This window comes from Papaver somniferum, chromosome 6 (assembly GCF_003573695.1).
Source record: "Papaver somniferum cultivar HN1 chromosome 6, ASM357369v1, whole genome shotgun sequence".
In the NCBI taxonomy this organism is placed as follows: Eukaryota; Viridiplantae; Streptophyta; class Magnoliopsida; order Ranunculales; family Papaveraceae; genus Papaver; species Papaver somniferum.
In genome coordinates, this window is record NC_039363.1 from 92,961,981 (window position 1) to 92,979,726 (window position 17,746).

The 17,746-nt window shown below is 35.5% G+C and overlaps 1 long non-coding RNA gene across 2 annotated transcripts; it reads right to left on the reverse strand.

Moving 5' to 3' along the window:
• Positions 1-6,589: 6,589 nt before the first annotated feature.
• LOC113288429 lies at positions 6,590-8,567 on the reverse strand. 2 transcript variants are annotated; one of them, XR_003330623.1, is made up of 3 exons: positions 8,417-8,567; positions 7,936-8,046; positions 6,590-7,721 (listed from the first exon to the last, which is right to left on the reverse strand). It is a non-coding gene; the product is annotated as an uncharacterized LOC113288429 (long non-coding RNA). The 2 variants fall into 2 exon arrangements; XR_003330624.1 differs by having other exon boundaries at positions 8,464-8,564.
• Between the last annotated feature and the right edge of the window lie 9,179 nt (positions 8,568-17,746).

Consider the following 17,746-nt stretch of genomic DNA (forward strand, 5'->3'; position numbering starts at 1 on the left):
ACATTCCGGAAATAACCGAGAAAATATCTTCCCTGTTTTATCTCATCCCTGTCTCTTGAAAACATTCCCTTTACGTGTTATTCTTTGACTGAAACTCTCCAAACAGGATCCCCACACGTGCTAGATGATGTAAAACACTTTGTAACACATGAAACCCTTGATTAAATCCGATGAAATCCCGAGTATTCTTCACGAAGATAATATTGCCCTGTTTTCTTAAATTGGTGAAAATATCCTTCCTTTCTTGGATCAAACTTTATTACCAACTCTTTTTTACGTCAATAGAGTAATCCCAATCCAAAACACGAGCTAACTCCGACTAAAACTCATGCAAACCAAATCCAGGGAATTATGTTTTTTCTTTCCCGCCAAAAACAGTTTCAAAAGTGAAGAAGGAGATGGTAAGCCCTTAACTAGATATGGGGTTTGAATATCAGGTGTCCAACTGAGGTGCCCCTTATAAATTGAGGTTCCCCTTATCCAAAGTGAGATCCCGCTTAGCAAATGCCCTCCGGGTACAAAAACCACTTTTCGAGCAACTTTCTCCATAAGAGCTTATTTCATAAAAACACCTACAAACAAGTTTATTAGTGATAAAATGAGTCCCAGCTAATGTATTTATGGGTGAAAATGCGTCACACTTTCATGCTCATCAAGGATTTGGGCTTTGGTTAAAATGGTTCCAAAGCATATCATCCCAGATATCAAAAATATCATCAAACCAACTGGAATCCATCAAGAGTCTAGGAAAGCTTATGGCAGAGATGAAGATGAAAAGAACCTAGAAGTTCTGCTAACTATTGATGTAACAAAATCTCTCAAGTATGGCATCGATGCTTATGAAAACCCCACTACATCCTACTAAACTTTTTAGAATCCTTGATCATCCTGGTCCTCTCTGTGAAGAAAATGAAACACAACCTCAACATACCTCTCACCAAAACCATCCTTTAAATCTCAACAACTTATACCCCTCATCTTCCAGCAACCCTATAAACTCAAATACCCCCAACAATTCCAACACCAATAGTCCTCAAAAACCCATCAAGATAAGACACTACTCTGACAAGGATGCTGCTGAAGAGTTTGCCATCAAAATGAGACTAGCTCAAAGACAGATACTCTTTAAGAACAGCTCTGAAGAACTCGATGGACCTGAGGACTACATAATCTTTAAAGCTGGTCTTCATCAACCTATCAGTGGAGAAATTCCTACTACAAATTCTGAAGCTCTTGCTTGTCAAAAAAAGCATCGAAAAATCATTGAGAGTAATAGAAACAGGGAGAAGCTTTTAAAGAAAAAAGGCATCAACATTAAGGCTGCTGCTAGGAAATTGCATTCTACCAATACTGCTGGTGTGGATAACTCTACTACTCCTGAATACTTTTTCCCAAAAGTCAATAACCACCATCATCTACCAAACCCCTCTGATGTCACTCCCACTGTCTTTGAAACACTTCCATCTTAAACTGAAATACAAAATCAAATCAATGAGGACTTCAATAAACAGAAACAACTTCTTTGGGAAAGAAGAAAACAGGAGTTCAAACTCAAGGAAGTGGATACTCATTTTCACACTCAGTTAATGGATCCAAAAAGAAAGCTCTTCATTCCATAGGGTTCAACTGGTAACCTCCTATATCACTGGGACTAAACTCAACCTACCAAGAGAAGCCATAATCAAACTATGCAAATGGAAGAGGACCTTCTACATGATATGACTACTGGCAGTCTTGAGGGAGCAAACCCTTTCATAACTCCTCAGGTAACTAAATCTATCCCCAGCTCTTTCTGTCAGAGTTTACTTTTCATATATCTCAAACCTACCATTAAAATGCATAATCTTATTAAACTTAGTCTAACTATTTATCTCATTCCTATATTATTTAGTAGAATTGGGTATATCATTATAATCTTTACATATCCTATTGTCTCATATTTCTGGCAATTTTACTCTATTTTGGCCTGGAACTGTCAAGGATTAGGAAAACCAAACACTAGTAGGCAACTAAATCGTATTCTAAATAAGCATAATCCTGACATATTCTTTTTATCTGAAACCAAACAACAAACAAGAAATCTAAAAGCTATCCTTAGCAATATAAGAGTCTCAAATTTTTGGTTTGTAGAACCTAGTGGTAAATCTAAAACTGTTGGTGGTCTAGTTTTAGCCTGGAAAACAAATCTCAACCTCACTATAAAGTATTTCTCTAACTATCATATAAGTGCTACTGTTTATCCTATTAATGGGGAACATTGGATTTTCACAGGCTACTATGGTAACCCCTACACTACCCTAGACAAATTGCATTCCTGGAAAATGATAGAAATACTCATACCAATAACTCTCTTCCTTAGTTGATAATGGGTGATATGAACTTTGTCTTGCACGATCATGAAAAATACAGCAATCATCATATTGATTATAATGAAGCTAACATCTTATTGAGAAATTGGAAGCAGCTGAACTAACTGATTTGGGATACACTGAATGTCCATTCACATGGACTAACAAAAGAGTTGGTACTCAGTTAACAGAACAGAGACTAGACAGAGGCCTATCTACTGAAAGTTGGATTGAAATATACCCTAACTCTACCATTTCAAACCTTCCTTCCATTGGCTCTGATCATAACCCAATCCTTCTCAATACCAATCCATCCTGGAAACAAGGTCACATACCATTCAAATTATTTGGTCCGTGGCTGGATCATAAAGATTGCAAAGAGATTATAAATGAATGTTGGAAGACTGAACACAAAGGATGCCTTGCAATCAAGATAGATAAAAAGCTAAGAGATGTTAAGATCAAATTAAATAAATGGAACAAAGAAATCTATGGCAATATCAAGACAAATTTAGAAGATAGTATTAAACACTTGGAATGGGTTACTAAGAACACTTTTAACAGCACTAGAGGTCAAGCTATTAGAGAGGCCAAGAAAAAAGTGGAGCATTGACAAGATATTCAAGAAAAGTTCTGGAAGACTAAAAGCAGAGATCATCTCATCAAACTTGGAGACAAAAACACCAGCTTCTTCCATATTTCTGCCAAGAAAAGATACAGGAGAAACAAAATTGTATCCATTCAGAATGAAGAGGGCAACTTGCTACACAATAACAATGAAATTCATCTTTGCTTCACTAACCATTTCTCAAATATGGCTACAACTGAATCCATCAGCATCAATCAATGCCTCATAGATCTTATACCCACTACCATCACCAACAATGAGAACATCAAACTTCTCAAAATTCCAGATGCTTTAGAAATCAAAAACATACTATTCAGCGTGGCAGGTGACAAAGCCCCAGGTCCTAATGGATTCCCACCAAATTTCTTCCAAGCCAACTGGGAGGTAGTTGGTGAAGATATCATCAGCATGGTTCAATTTTTTTTCAGCTCTGGCTTCATTCTCAAAGAGATGAACTCCACCTTCATTTCTCTCATACTTAAAACTGATAACCCAACTACCCCATCCAAATTCAGGCCTATTTCTTTATGCAATACCACCTACAAAATCATATCCAAACTTTTTGCCCAAAGACTCAAACCTCTTCTTCCAAAACACATTTCTCCCTTTCAGTCTGCCTTCATTCATGGCAGACAAATATCTGACAACATTGTCATTGCCCATGAGATTATACAACATATGAACACCAGAAAAGGGAAAAAATGAGCTAATGGTACCATGGGAATTAAGATTGATATAGACAAATCCTTTGATAGGGTCAACTGGGAATTCCTTATCAAAGTTATGACACAGATGGGTTTCAGCAAACAATGGTGCAACCTTATACATCAATGCATTTCCACCACCAACCTTGCTATCTTAATAAATGGATCTCCTGTTAAATTCTTCAAACCAACTAGAGGGCTCGGACAAGGAGATCCCTTATCCCCATATCTATTCCTATTCTGTATGGATGCCTTATCAAGATATCTGATATCAGCTGAAACTTCTCAAGGGCTCATTCATGGACCAAAATATGTAATGATGCTCCTACTATCAACCATCTCTTATTTGTTGATGACTTCATGATCTTCTGCAAAGATAACATGACAGAATGCAACAACCTCATCAAGATCCTCCAAGACTTTGGTCAATCTTCTGGGCAACTGATCAACCTTGCTAAATCAGGAATTTTCTTCAGTAAAAACACTTCTCCAAACATTGTTGATGATATCAGTAAAGCTATGCATGTCCAAAGGATTAGCAACACTGATAAATACTTAGGATCACACCTCTTCACCAATAGAAGCAAGATACAAGCCTTCAAACCTTGTGTGGATAAACTAAAGCAAAGATTTGCTGGCTGGAAAACTAATCTTTCTACAGCTGGAAAAGTTACTTTCATCCAAACTGTTACTTCTACTTCAAGTATTTACCAAATGAATTGCTTCAAGATCCCCAAAGATACATGCAAAGAACTAAATGTTATTCAAAGGGATTTCTTCTGGAACAAGGAGCAAGACAAATCTAAAGGATTATTCTATATTGCTTGGGATGATGTTAACAAACCAAAAGAATTAGGTGGTTTGGGATTCAAAAATATGGAATTCTTCAATTTAGCAATGATCTCCAAAATTGCCCGGAGATTAGTTGAAGATACAAATTCCCTCTGGAGCACTACAATGAAAGCTTCCCATTACCCTAATCAAGATGTTATCAGAATGGACACCAAACCATAAAGCACTGGTTCTTGGATATTGAAGAGAATTCTAGAGGGTATATCTTGCATCCAACAATACTAAATTTGGAAGATTGGAGATGGAACAAAAATTAGTATCTGAGATGACAGATGGATTGAAGGCTCCTCGGATATCATCCAAAAACCTCCTCACTGCCCACCTAATCTCAAAACTGTCAACCAACTTTTCAATGCTCATGGAGAATGGGACACTACAATCTTAGCCCTCTGGTTTACCCAAGCCATTCAATAACTCATTACCCACAGTCATCACAACCCAAATGCTGAAGATACTATAACCTGAAAGCTGATGAATACAGGGAAATTCTATGTCAAATCCCTGTATGACATACATATCACTGACAAGTATGCAAATGATATTATCATAGCTCCTTGGATGAAAATTTGGATTCTAGACACCTCTCCAGCTATCCATATTTTCATTTGGAAATGTGCTCATGGCATTCTCCCTACCAATGCCAAGACTGCTAGTATCCTGCACTATATTGATCCAATTTGCTCCATATGCAAGAATTCCTCTGAAGATATCACTCATGTTCTTCTAGCATGTCCAGCTGCATCTGATGTTTGGGCTAAAATTTTTGGGGAGAACCGCCAACTCTTTTCCACCTTCAGGTCTTTCCATGATTGGTTTAATAGCTGGTTTAGTCAGGATAATCCAACAGCTAGGTGGAATGCAACCTTTGCTACCATTTGCTGGTTCATTTGGAAAGCTAGATGTGATCATATCTTCAGGATTATAAAGCCTTCCGCTGCTGATACTTCCCTGAAGATCACTCAATACCTATGCAACTGTTATAGAGTGCATCACAACCCAGGCCATATCTTAAACAATCCTTACTATCAAAAGGATTCTAATGCTCATCATACAAGCTCCATCAGTTTGGACAGAAATCATGGGGGATATTTCGGCATCACTATTAGCATACACATTCTTGAAGTAAACAATAAAAAGGCTAATAGTGATCTACCATCTTATACTAACTTTGTCTTCTACAGGTCAATGCATTGGAGCAAGAAACATCAAAGACATTACAATTGGATTCAATACAACAGTCAGAGCAAGCAGAGGAGCTCAACTTGCACTGAATTGGGGGAAGGAAATGCACCAGCAGCACATTGATTATGCTGTAGAAGAAGAAGGAATTCTTCAAACCATTCAGTCTCTCTACCAACTACAATTCCAGGAAAGATTTCAAGGAAAATATATACAAAACACCGACAGAAGCATAGAACCTATCGATTTTGTGTTGGGCAGGCTCATCACGCTGACGCCTCAACAGAACATCATTGCAGCCAACTTATCTAGAATAGCTAGTCACTCTATCTTATTTCAAAACTTTAACTGGAAAGGTCCTAACCTCCAGTCTCTTTGGACTTTATTACAGTATCCACCAAACACAACTCTTAAGGATAACTGTAATATTCGTACTCATTTTTTGATGGATCACCCTGATGCTAGGCTTGGCTCAGGTGATCCTCTGGCTGTAAACCAGAGTAGTTAGCTTTGACGAGCTCTCTTACTCTTTTTTTTATATAAAAAAAAAAGACGTCCATCTTCTTAAATCTTCCCTTTCTTGATCTAGATATATATATAATATATTCCCTCCGTCCCTATTATATAGGCGGATTTAGCAAAATCTTTTAGATTAAGAAATTATCTTGATTTCTTAAATATACATTTACTTTCCTGTTTTAACCTTTATCTTGTTCCTAATACAATTATCAATGCACAATAAATAAGAGCATATATAAAAAAAACTCATCTTGGAATTGTTATTTCGCCTATCTAGTGGGACTACAAAAATTGAAAACTCTGCCAATATCTTGGTGACGGAGGGAGTAGTAATCAAGAGGAACACAGTAGGATCAAGATTGAAACAACGTGAAATTCAGTATATGAAGAATAAATTCTGAAAACCATTCAACACATGCAACTAAAAAAACTCTAAAGGCCAACACATTTCCCCATAACCAAAGAAGCGTACCATTAATATTAAATGTTCACTGGTTTTAGATTATTAATATTAATGTTCTCAGATGGAGGATACCACCGAAACTCCACTGCCTCCAGAACCTTGACATGCCTGTGTCTTTAACTCTGAAAAAATCCAAAATCAGTAGGTCTTCCACTGAATTATACATATAACCCTTGAGCCTTCTAGAGTACTCGTTCGCCTGATTAAAACACCCGTTTCGTGAAAAAAAACTCCAAAAGACCTTTTTATTGTCATATATAAAAAGCTATTACGTGTCTGCCATAGTTCAGACCTAATCACCAAAACTGCTAGCAATCATAATTCCTTCACCATACAACTCCTTCCTCTAGCAGATTTATAGGCAGTAGAAAGGTTTATATGAGATTGCAAACCAAAATTGTCCAAATTCCACCTCCAAGTCCTCGCTGAAAAATCGCAGTACCACAAAAGATGTTCCAGGGATTCCTCGGCACAATTGCATAAGCAACATTTATTTATCACCTGAATTTTAAACCTACTTTTCATCAAAAATCATACATTGCACACGCACCCTTCAAATGCTTCCAATTTCTAGCAGCTAAGGATGGATGGACGGATTGTCTCCATAACAGAGTACCTTTACAATCCGGTTGCAAAATTCTACAATCTGCACCAGATAATAGGAAGATCAGCTTCTTCAATAACTACAGCAAGCAAAGTGTTACGGCAATCATCTTTCAAGTTCCACGCACCATTTGTACCACCAGCTCCAACAGTAATCCATCCTGCAACTTCAATGACACCTAGCTGCTTCCAGAATCAACCCATCTGTATTTTCATTCTCTCCCTGACTCTCACTACACCAGAACTAAGCCATAACTCCACTTGCAGGTTCCTATTTCATTTCAGTCACCACCGACACTAACTCCAGCTTCAACTACAACTGCAACATCAGCTTCATCAATATCAATTCCACCAACACTTCTCTTCGAATTCAAAACTTTACTCAAGTCTTCAACATTCAACTAATTCTTGATAAGCCCCTGTTCCTGTGACATCAAATCAAACACAAACCACATATAATTCCATTGCCACTACCGCTACAAGACAGACCCATTTCGATCCCATATCAAAGTCACAAATACACATTCTTCATTTAAATCATACAAATAATTAGATAGATAGACCAAACACCAAAGTGTTGTTAACCTTATAAGACATAACAAACAGACATTGGAGAAGGTGTAAGAAGACTCTGCATACCTAATTAAAAAAAAGAATCCATTTGTTATATAGCCTTGGCAATTAGAGTTTTACCACAACCAGGAGGTCCATATAACAAAAAAATCGTTGCTCTGTATTAACACCAAATTCCTACAAAATTGAAGTATATGATAAATTTAAAATAATCTTGATATACCAAGGAATTTAAGATTAAACCTATGACAATATAAAAATCTAAACAGAATGCAAAATTGCATATATAATTTCATCAAACAATCAAAATATATTAAAACACAGAATTAAGAATAAAAATTGATGGCATAAAAGAATTAAGACTAAAATTCAGGCGATATGTTCTCTGTCTCTCCTAACAATCAACTAAAAAGTGAGCCGACATCACAAAGATATCACTGAATCACAAATAATAACAGTTCAGAAACTAAGAGATCCTCAATGAATTGTTTGAACCAAAAGTATAATAATTAGGGTAAGGGTCTATCCTTTTCAGCAAAAATCATACCTGCAGAAACGAAAACAAAGCTTCCAATAATTAGAAAGATGGCTCACCATTGCTAGCCACTTTTTTTCTGTTAAACTTCTCACAGAGGATGAAGCACGAAGGTGGTGGAGTCGGTGTGGAGAAGAGAGTCTGTGCGGCAGGAAAACAATACTTCAATTTAGGATCATGAGACGATTAGGTTAATTAGGGTTTATAAAATAGTTAAGGTTTTTGACGGATGTTTGTCCACTTAACTGGCGTTAGTAACGTCCAGTTAAGTTTTCCGTGTAAATCAAATGTAACAAATTTATAAGCCGTGAAGAATGTTTTGTCCACTCATCTTTTGTGTGACGCCGTTGCTAATATCCAGTTAAATATCGCGTGTAAACAAAGTGTTATTTAGGTTTTAATGTCTTGACCAATAAAGTCTCGCCAAGTGCCCTCACCAGATTTACTAATGCCCAAAACTTTTATCTAATTTAATTTGATAGGGGTGTCACACTCACCGTGCGACGTGGAAGCTAACGTCCAGTTAAATATCGAGTGTAAACGAAGTGTTATTTAGGTTTTAATGTCCTGACCAATAAAGTCTCGCCAAGTGCCTTCACCAGATTTACTAATGCCCAAAGCTTTTATCTAATTTAATTTTAAGAAGGGTGTCACGCTCACCATGCGACGTGGAAGCTCATATGATTTAGTATTTTAAAGGAGGGAAGATAATGACCAGCATCGGTTCAACAACAACTCAATGGTGTTATTTCAACTTCTCATCCGGCCAGCCCAACGTGATGCCTTCGCGACCAATTTGAAAACATGGGACTTTCAACCTCGGATGTCTGCTTAAACTTGTTATAAAGATATTTCAACTGCTAGAACCATATGTTGGGATTCAGTGAATCACTTACGTGGAAGAACGTATATGGACTAGCTAGTCATGATAATACTGAAGCTGATTATGATATTCCAATCAACACTAAATGTCACGTTTGTTTGTTGTGCACACGCAAATAAAGATATGATTTGGAGAAGCCCTTGTAGAGTGGGTGTGCCAGTGCTACAACTATCAGGATCCCGTAAGGGTATTCCTTTCCCGCCAATAATACTGTCAATTGGGGCATCTCTTCCTTGTAAAAATCCCTCGGTGTCCCGTAACAACGCCTATCTATATCCGTCATTATACGTAGTTAGGCTTCATTTCCTGTAGTTAACTTTTTATTTGTTATAAACCAAATTATTTACTAAAATGCCCTTCGTGTTTAAGATTAGGGTTTACATATCTTGAGCACCAAGTTTTCTATCTGTATAAATAGAGCTTAAACTTTGTATTCTACGCACTAATGAATAAGAATTTCTCTCTCTCATTGTCCCTATATTTTTTGTCTTCTTCTCTCTTTCTCTATTTCATACTACGTTATCATGCACGTTGCTCTATCAATAGAGGCGGAGATGACTAATCATATTCATACCTAATCTTTTCTTTTGGGTTAATAATATTTTGTTCTTTTTATTGGTAGGATTTCTAATATGCTTTTATCTTTTTCAATGTATAGGTTTGTGCTAAGCAAACCATAACGAAGAAAAAGCGTTTCTTTTTAGCCGTATAAGATGGCACCATAAAACAGGGAAGCTTTGCGCCTAATATTTTGCTTAATACAGTCTCTCCATGTTATATTATCAGACGTCCATATATTTAATCATAATTTGATATGGTTCTAACATTGAGTTGTGTTCATGTGCATGTACCCCACTCACCACGACTGGATACTCCAAAGAATTGTTTACAATAAAGGAGTAGTTCTTTTGCATCACGGTATTTAATAACAAGAAATTGTTATTTGTGTTTAATTTCTATTGTATTAACTATTTGATTCAATATACAGTGTCTCTCTGTTTAACGACTAACTATTATGGTCGATACTCTCTATTCAACACGCACTGTCGTGTATTCCTCCTTGATGGGTTTTGTATGCTACGGTGCCCCAACTACGAAAATATGATTGTGGTTATTCTCGATTTTCTTCTCTCTTTTTTTTGGGCGCAATCAAAATATGTGGATTAGTCCTAAAAGACATTTTTACGGGACTTGGATGATCAATTTTGCCGACAGGTTTTATCTTCCATTCTTCTCTTATCCATTTTATAGAGAAGGAAAAAATTTAAAACAAAAATCATCAAAAGATGGTTTGCAGTTTCTATTCATATCTCCTTATTTGAATGATATGAGATTATAATGCCTACTGGCACTGGTACCAGTAATACTATGATTTTTTCAAGTATGCATATATTTGAAAATCGTGTGGGATCATAGTTAATTAATAATTGTCGAATATTCATTTAGTAGCTACTTATATAAATGATGGTTGTTTTTAAACCCTCTGCAGAGGAATATCGACATATGTGATTGGTTGGCATATAATCCAATTAGGTTGGATTAATTTCTCAATTGACGCAATTTTGGATCCAAACTTAACACCTTAAACATGCAAAGCCTATTAACTACAGGTTGGTGTAGTGATATTGCGTCTTTATATGAGAAATATTTTCGTTATAAAAACGATTTGAGGGTTTTATTAATTTATGTTTTTCTCAAACCCCAGGATTGGTTAAATAATTGTTCTCTTTGTATGATGCATTTGGCGTGGTAGTCTTTGAATGACTCGTGAGTATCTAGAGACCATATTCGTATTTGTAATCCTCGTAGGATTCAAATTATATTTTGGCAGCCACCTGACTCAATTATCAGGTTTAACAATACTTTAAGTGTTTTTAGAAATTCGATACAAAATCAAGAAACCGGATTAATTAGTTGATGCTATCAACTTTATTGGTCTCTTGAAGAGTCCTTAAAAACACCAAAATCCACGCTTTAGCAGCATAGATTCTATTTCCTTTCTTTCTTCCTTTCTTAAATTTCCAGTTAGAATTATGCTACCTTAAACTCGTCTTTGAGATAGACTAGAGTTATGATTTTGATGCTCATTTTCTGTAATACTCATATAGTTGAGTTAGCATCCATAAATCTTCAAAAGTTGTACTCTTTTTCCTTCGTTTCAGGTTTTGTCCCATGTGGTTTCCCTGAAAAGGTTTTAACAAGGAAACATGACATTTATTTTATTTTATTTCAAAATGTTGATATTTGTGCTCTTTCTCCTTTGTCCAAGTTTTTTCCCATTGGGTTTTACTAGCGAGCTTTTAGTGAGACACTTTAATTCAACATGGTGGTCATCCAAGAGGGAGTTGTATCAGTTTAGGCTATTTGGTGGATTATCACCATTAACTAGGTCATTTTGTTTGACCAATAAACATAGCGAGCCCTCAGAAATTTGGATGTCATTCTGGTATACCACAAATATAGCTTTGTTCACTTATCGTAATTTATCTCCATCTTGGCTCTATGTTGAAGAAACAACATCAACAACTTCTGCAAGTCATCTCGGGAAGCTAGCAATCCATGACACAAGTTCTCGATGTGTTGAAGAAGAATGTAGACTCCGCCAGATTATTAATCGAAGACATTACTGCTTGTGCAACACAAAAGAAGACTTCATTAACTATCCGACATCTTCATGAAAGCACAGTCGTCATCTGCATTCAATAAATTCTTTCTTCAAAATTGGAAGTCCCGACTCAAAGATTTACACGCCAAGAATTGACTGAAGTATTTATCAGGGGGAGCGTCAACATCAAATTAAGGTGCATTCAATGTACTTTATCGTGGTGTAATCTTTTTCCTTCGTCAAGGTTTTGTCCCACTGAGTTTTCTTTGTCAAAGTTTTAACGAGGCAACATATGCGTGTCCAACACTGTCTGAATCTTTACATGCTTATGCAATTTCAGGTTTTTCTCTTTTGAGTTTTCCTGGTAGTACTGACTTAGCCACAGTGGTCATCAGGAAGAGTGTTATAAACCAAGTTTATTTACTAAGATGCCCTTCGTGTCTAAGATTAGGGTTTACACGTCTTAGGAACCAAGTCTTCTATCTGTATAAATAGAGGCTTAAACTTTGCATTCTACACACTAATGAATAAGAATTTCTCTCTCTCTTTGTCCCTATATTTTGTGTCTTCTTCTCTCTTTCTCTATTTCACACTATTATTAATATTATTACATAATTAACTAATTGGAAGCCTAACAAGCTAAGATCCATGTCAAACTCTGTAATATTACGCCATCTGGGACTCGAACCTGGGACTTCCTGGAGCGCATGAAACTTCTGTGAAGCGCATGAAACCAGCTGAGCTACAAGACGGGATTTTTTTTTTGAAGTTTTTTTTTTTGCTTACACTATGACTGGGCCGTCACATTGGTGGTAGTCAAGAAGACGTCAATATTAGATATATTGCATTTTATTCTTTCAATCTCTCTAGTGCTCCCGGAGATGGAAAAGCGACAATTTTCCTTGTTCCTGAACTTATTCTATGGGGCTTTGGAATCGTAAAAGTATCGCATCTATCTACTTTAACATAAGAAAGAAAGTTCTTGTCAAGGAACCAGGGAAGCGTGCTCTAACACAAGAAAAGATTTTTCTGAAGCACGACTTGATTCCGTCATCATGGTCTGGTTAACAAAATTCTTATATTAAACTGTTGTTTAGTTTTTGTCGAACCTATTTAGACTTGACCTTGACTCGTTTATTAAGTAGGGGGCAAAATACTCTTGATTTATTGGACGAAGCCACTGACATGCATACATTTGCATTCAGTCAGGTCTGACTCAAAAAACAAACACATCACATAAGATATAGATAATTCAGGAATTTCAATCGTCTCAAAAGAAGAAAAAAATCCAAAAAAATGATGTAACTAAATAACCAAATCAAAATTTAGTTTCTTTTCAAAATAAGGCTTTATTAGTAAGAAAATTGATTCTAAGCATCTGAGAACCGTGATCATACTTTTGAAAACAAAGAAAATTAGCGTTGCTGATTCTTACCTAGGAGCATCTTTATTTATAAATAAAAATTTTAGATAAAATTGTCGCAAATATGGAAAACAGAGCTCAAAGTTGGAACGGTACAACTTTGGTCCAAGCTAGTAAAAAATTGACTAATCAAATATGTACTGTTTAGTCTTCCTATATGCCAGATGGGACAAAATAAATTCAATTCAGAGGGGCTTTTGGTGGGGTAAACAAAAAATACAAAAGGTTACTACCCCATCAGTTGATATTTCATTATTGAACACGTTGAACTAGGAGGTTTACGTTTTAGAGAAATCTAGCAAGATGAATAAGGCAATGACTGCCAAATTAGCATCGTGAAGAGCAACTCAGCAAATAGTCTTTTAGGATTAATTTTAAAGAATAAATACTTTAGAAGATCAGCTATTTTCCACTCCAATAAACACTATAATGCTTTTTGGATTTGGAGATGCATTTTGCAGAGGGTATCTTTGTTTCATAAATTCAGCTGCTAGGAGGTAAGTGAATACATATTTGGATAGAAAAATGGATACCATGTATGGAAATTAATCTCCAATCTTACTATGGTACCCAGCAAAATCATTTAAACTTGTATCTGAGTTGTTGGACTCAAATACGACAAATCGGAATCAAAGGAAGGTTAGAAAAAATTGTCCAACTGAAATTGCTGAAAAGATACTCAGCATTAGAATATTCGCCAGTACGGATGGAATGATGAAACACGATAGGTTAAGATGGATACTTACAAAAAATGGGAACTTTACGTTAAATCCATGTATCAAAAGCTTAAAAATCCATCTATAGATACTACTAGGACTGATAATTCATCCTTTTGGAAATATTTTTGGAAGTTAAATACCTCTAAGAGGATAAAAAAAATCCCGTGGAAATATAATCATAATGCATTGCCTGTTAGGAAAAAGTTAGGACAACACATGATGAAAGATATTGATTTGAAATGTATCTTCTGAAACATTTGTTTTTTGAATGCCTTTATGCTAAATTTGTGTCGATGTTACTTCTAATTGTAGGTCTAAATCCAAATAATGATATTGATTTCTCCTTTGCACAAATGTACCCTAACTGCATTGCAGGAGTATTTACAAGTACTGAAATAGAAGTTACAGACACAAAATGATGGTTGATTTGGAAGGAAAGGTGCAACGGAATCTTTGAATAAAAATCAACCACAAGCAAGCAATTATCTTTAGCTGTACAGAGGCATATGAAATTTTGGTCTCCTCTGAAACAATCTCCTGAATACTCAAACCAGGGAGTAAATGCTGATATAGTTAGGCAAAGTCATAAATATATATGTGAACAAAGATGGTCAAAACCTTTAATAAATCAATTAAAAGTTAATTTTGATGCCTCTTTGATTGATTCTTATTTTCCTGCTGGTTATGGTATAATTCTTCGTTTTGAAATTGGTAGAACTATCCAAGCTACAGCTGGGTACTTCAATGCCTCAAATGCAGAAGAAGCAGAGGCTTTGAGCCTGCTGGAAACATCTCGTTGGGCAAAGAACATGGAACTAAAGTATTTTTGAGTGGAAAGAAATTTCCACCGACTAATTATTTATGCTCAGGAAAAATCAAGTAACATTTGTTGGAGAAATCAGACAATAGTGTCAGAAGCAATGAAGATCCTGTAGACTTGTGAAAAATTTAGGATTTATTATTTAAGAATAGAAGATGCAATGAGGTTGCATATATTTTTGCAAAGGAAGCACACAAAAGAGGAATTCATAAACAACAATGGAAGCAGATGTCAGACTTCTTAAACTCAGCTTTGTTATCGGACTTTATTTTTTCAAATTCAATTGTAATTTTCATTTCAACAATAGAGGTAACATTATGTTGGTTGATACCAATATCTCAAATCACTTTTGACCAGAGTATTGAATGTTATAATATCAGGATCATATCCCTTTTTAAGAATTTTTCCAAACAAGCAGAAACCATAACTGACTCCATTTAACTGGAAACAAGAATTTATCAAAATATTAAATACTTTGTATTTTATGCCGGAAGTGAGTGATTTCTAAATCTCAGCTTATATGTTGTCTTTACTAGATTTTGATTATAGACAAGTTTTTGAGACATAAAATAGTAGATTTTTATCTTTTATTTTTATTAGTAAAATACATAACTTTTTTTTTAAACCTTTCTAATCTTAAAAAAAATTCCAATGTACCCCAAAAGAAAAATCTTAGTAAAAATAAATGAAGTAAAAACAAAAAAAAAAAATATTTAATCCCTGAACCATATAAGCCTAAACCTTCAAAACCAAACTGTGAACCATAAATTATGAAGGGTACGTTTGTCTTTTCTCTTGGACATGTTATCCCACACATATGATGTAACTGGTCGGATGGAAAAGGTGACGAAATGGGGCATTTCCCCAAGTTGTTATCGATTTTGGGGGACTTTTCCAATTTCTCCTAGTTGGTATTAAAAAATTAAGTCCAAACCTAAACTTGTAAACCTCAAGTAACTTTCTTTCCAATTTCCCCTCGTTGGTATTAAAAAATTAAGGTACCTTTTTCATATTGTTTTTCTCTTTTTTTTTGCTCGGTTAATATTTTTGTATTAATAAATGAGTAAGTACAAATCCCTGGTGAGATGCTTTTTATTTTAAATTTTAGAGTGTAAAAAACCTATGATAACATATAAAGTAAACATTCCCTTCTCCAAATCCACCACAACAAACTTTCCAACTTTCACAACCAGCCACAACACAAAACCGCCACTACGTTATTCATCAACATAAGCGTGAACCTTTGAATGATGAAATTAGTCGTGATTTCGAAATGATAATGATCAGGAAAGAAAAACAAAAAGATGGATTGGAAACAACAAGCAAATCAGCAACGCGTCCACTATGAATACAACCCTGAATCAAAACTCCAAAGATAACATCATAAGATCTAACCAGCATCACCACCACTTCAATCAAAAATACTTCTAACCCAAAAAGATTGGTGATGAACCAGACTCTGAGTACAATCAGAACGCGTAAGGAAAAACATCACATATAACCTTGGAAAACTAAGATTTACAATGATAAGATCAGACTGCAGACACCACAATCTCAACCAAAAATACCCACATACTCCGCATTGTTGATGAAGAACAATAAAGATGCAGAGAGGGAGAAAATAGAAATTAGAGATTAACTTGTGAAACATAAGAAATTGAACTACTAAAGAAACAAAAACAACCGAAAAAATTAAAATATTATTCTTAGATATTGTCATAAATACCGAATCTGAGCAGGACATGCATGACTAGAGAGGGCTTGTTTCGAGATGAAGATGTTTTAGAGAGAAGAGAGTGGTTTTAGATCGGGTATATTTCCTTTTTATGAAAGGTTCTTAAGCTTATGGAAGGTTCTTCATCTTATTTAAACACCTATAAATATGCTAGGAAGCATAATCCATGAACTAATTGCTAGTCTATTATTGTAGGTTCTACTTTTATTTGTATTCAATGGAGAGTCTTCACCTGGATATTCCAAACAAATTATGTCTCATTTACATTTATATTCAGTTTTCAGATGTAAAATAGTTTGCAAAACATGGAGAACTCTTCTATCTCATTTCAAGGTAGATCTCCTCAGAGTCGATCCTAAGATTAGAGGGTTCTTCGAAAACTTATTCATAAGGCTTTTTATATACGGTTAACTTTTTTTCATAATATAATAAAATAACCAAAATCTATTTGTTATCGACTAAAAAAAAGTATAGCCAAATAATCGTTGTACGACTCGTTTTTCATAATCGTCTTCAGCAAACTCATGAAAAATAATTAAAACTAACAAGATAACCAAAGACAGTATGTATACAAGTTTATGAATTTGAGTTTTATATAGGTACACACCTGACATAAGACATAAACAGAATAAGTAGCCTGATGGTTATGTGTGTAGTCCTCTAAAAGGCCATGAATGGGCTTGGTTGCACTACACCAAATTCCTGGATTAGTAACAGAAATGAACCGTTACTAAAACGGATTGTAACGGCTCTTGCCTGTTACAGAACGAGGTGTTACATTTTTTTGTACGGCAAAGGAGCCATTACGAATATTGCTTGTAACGGCCCTTAGTAACAGGTGGGAGCGTTACTAATTTCCACGTGGTAACAGCTCAGGGCCGTTAAGAATTTTCTTGTAACAAGGACGTCGTAACACCTCAGAGCTGTTACGACATGGCAGGTTAGTAACAGGCCACAGCCGTTACTACGTGGCAAGTTGAAACAGTTTCTAGCCGTTACGAATTTTCTCGTAAGAGCAAAAGGAATTACTGCCAGTTGAAACAGTTTCAATACTGACCAATTTTGACTAGGTCAGTATTGACCGGCAATCCATTTTCTGCCATAAATAAGCCAGAATTTCAATTAACCTGCGTCCAACTTTCATTCCATCCATCATC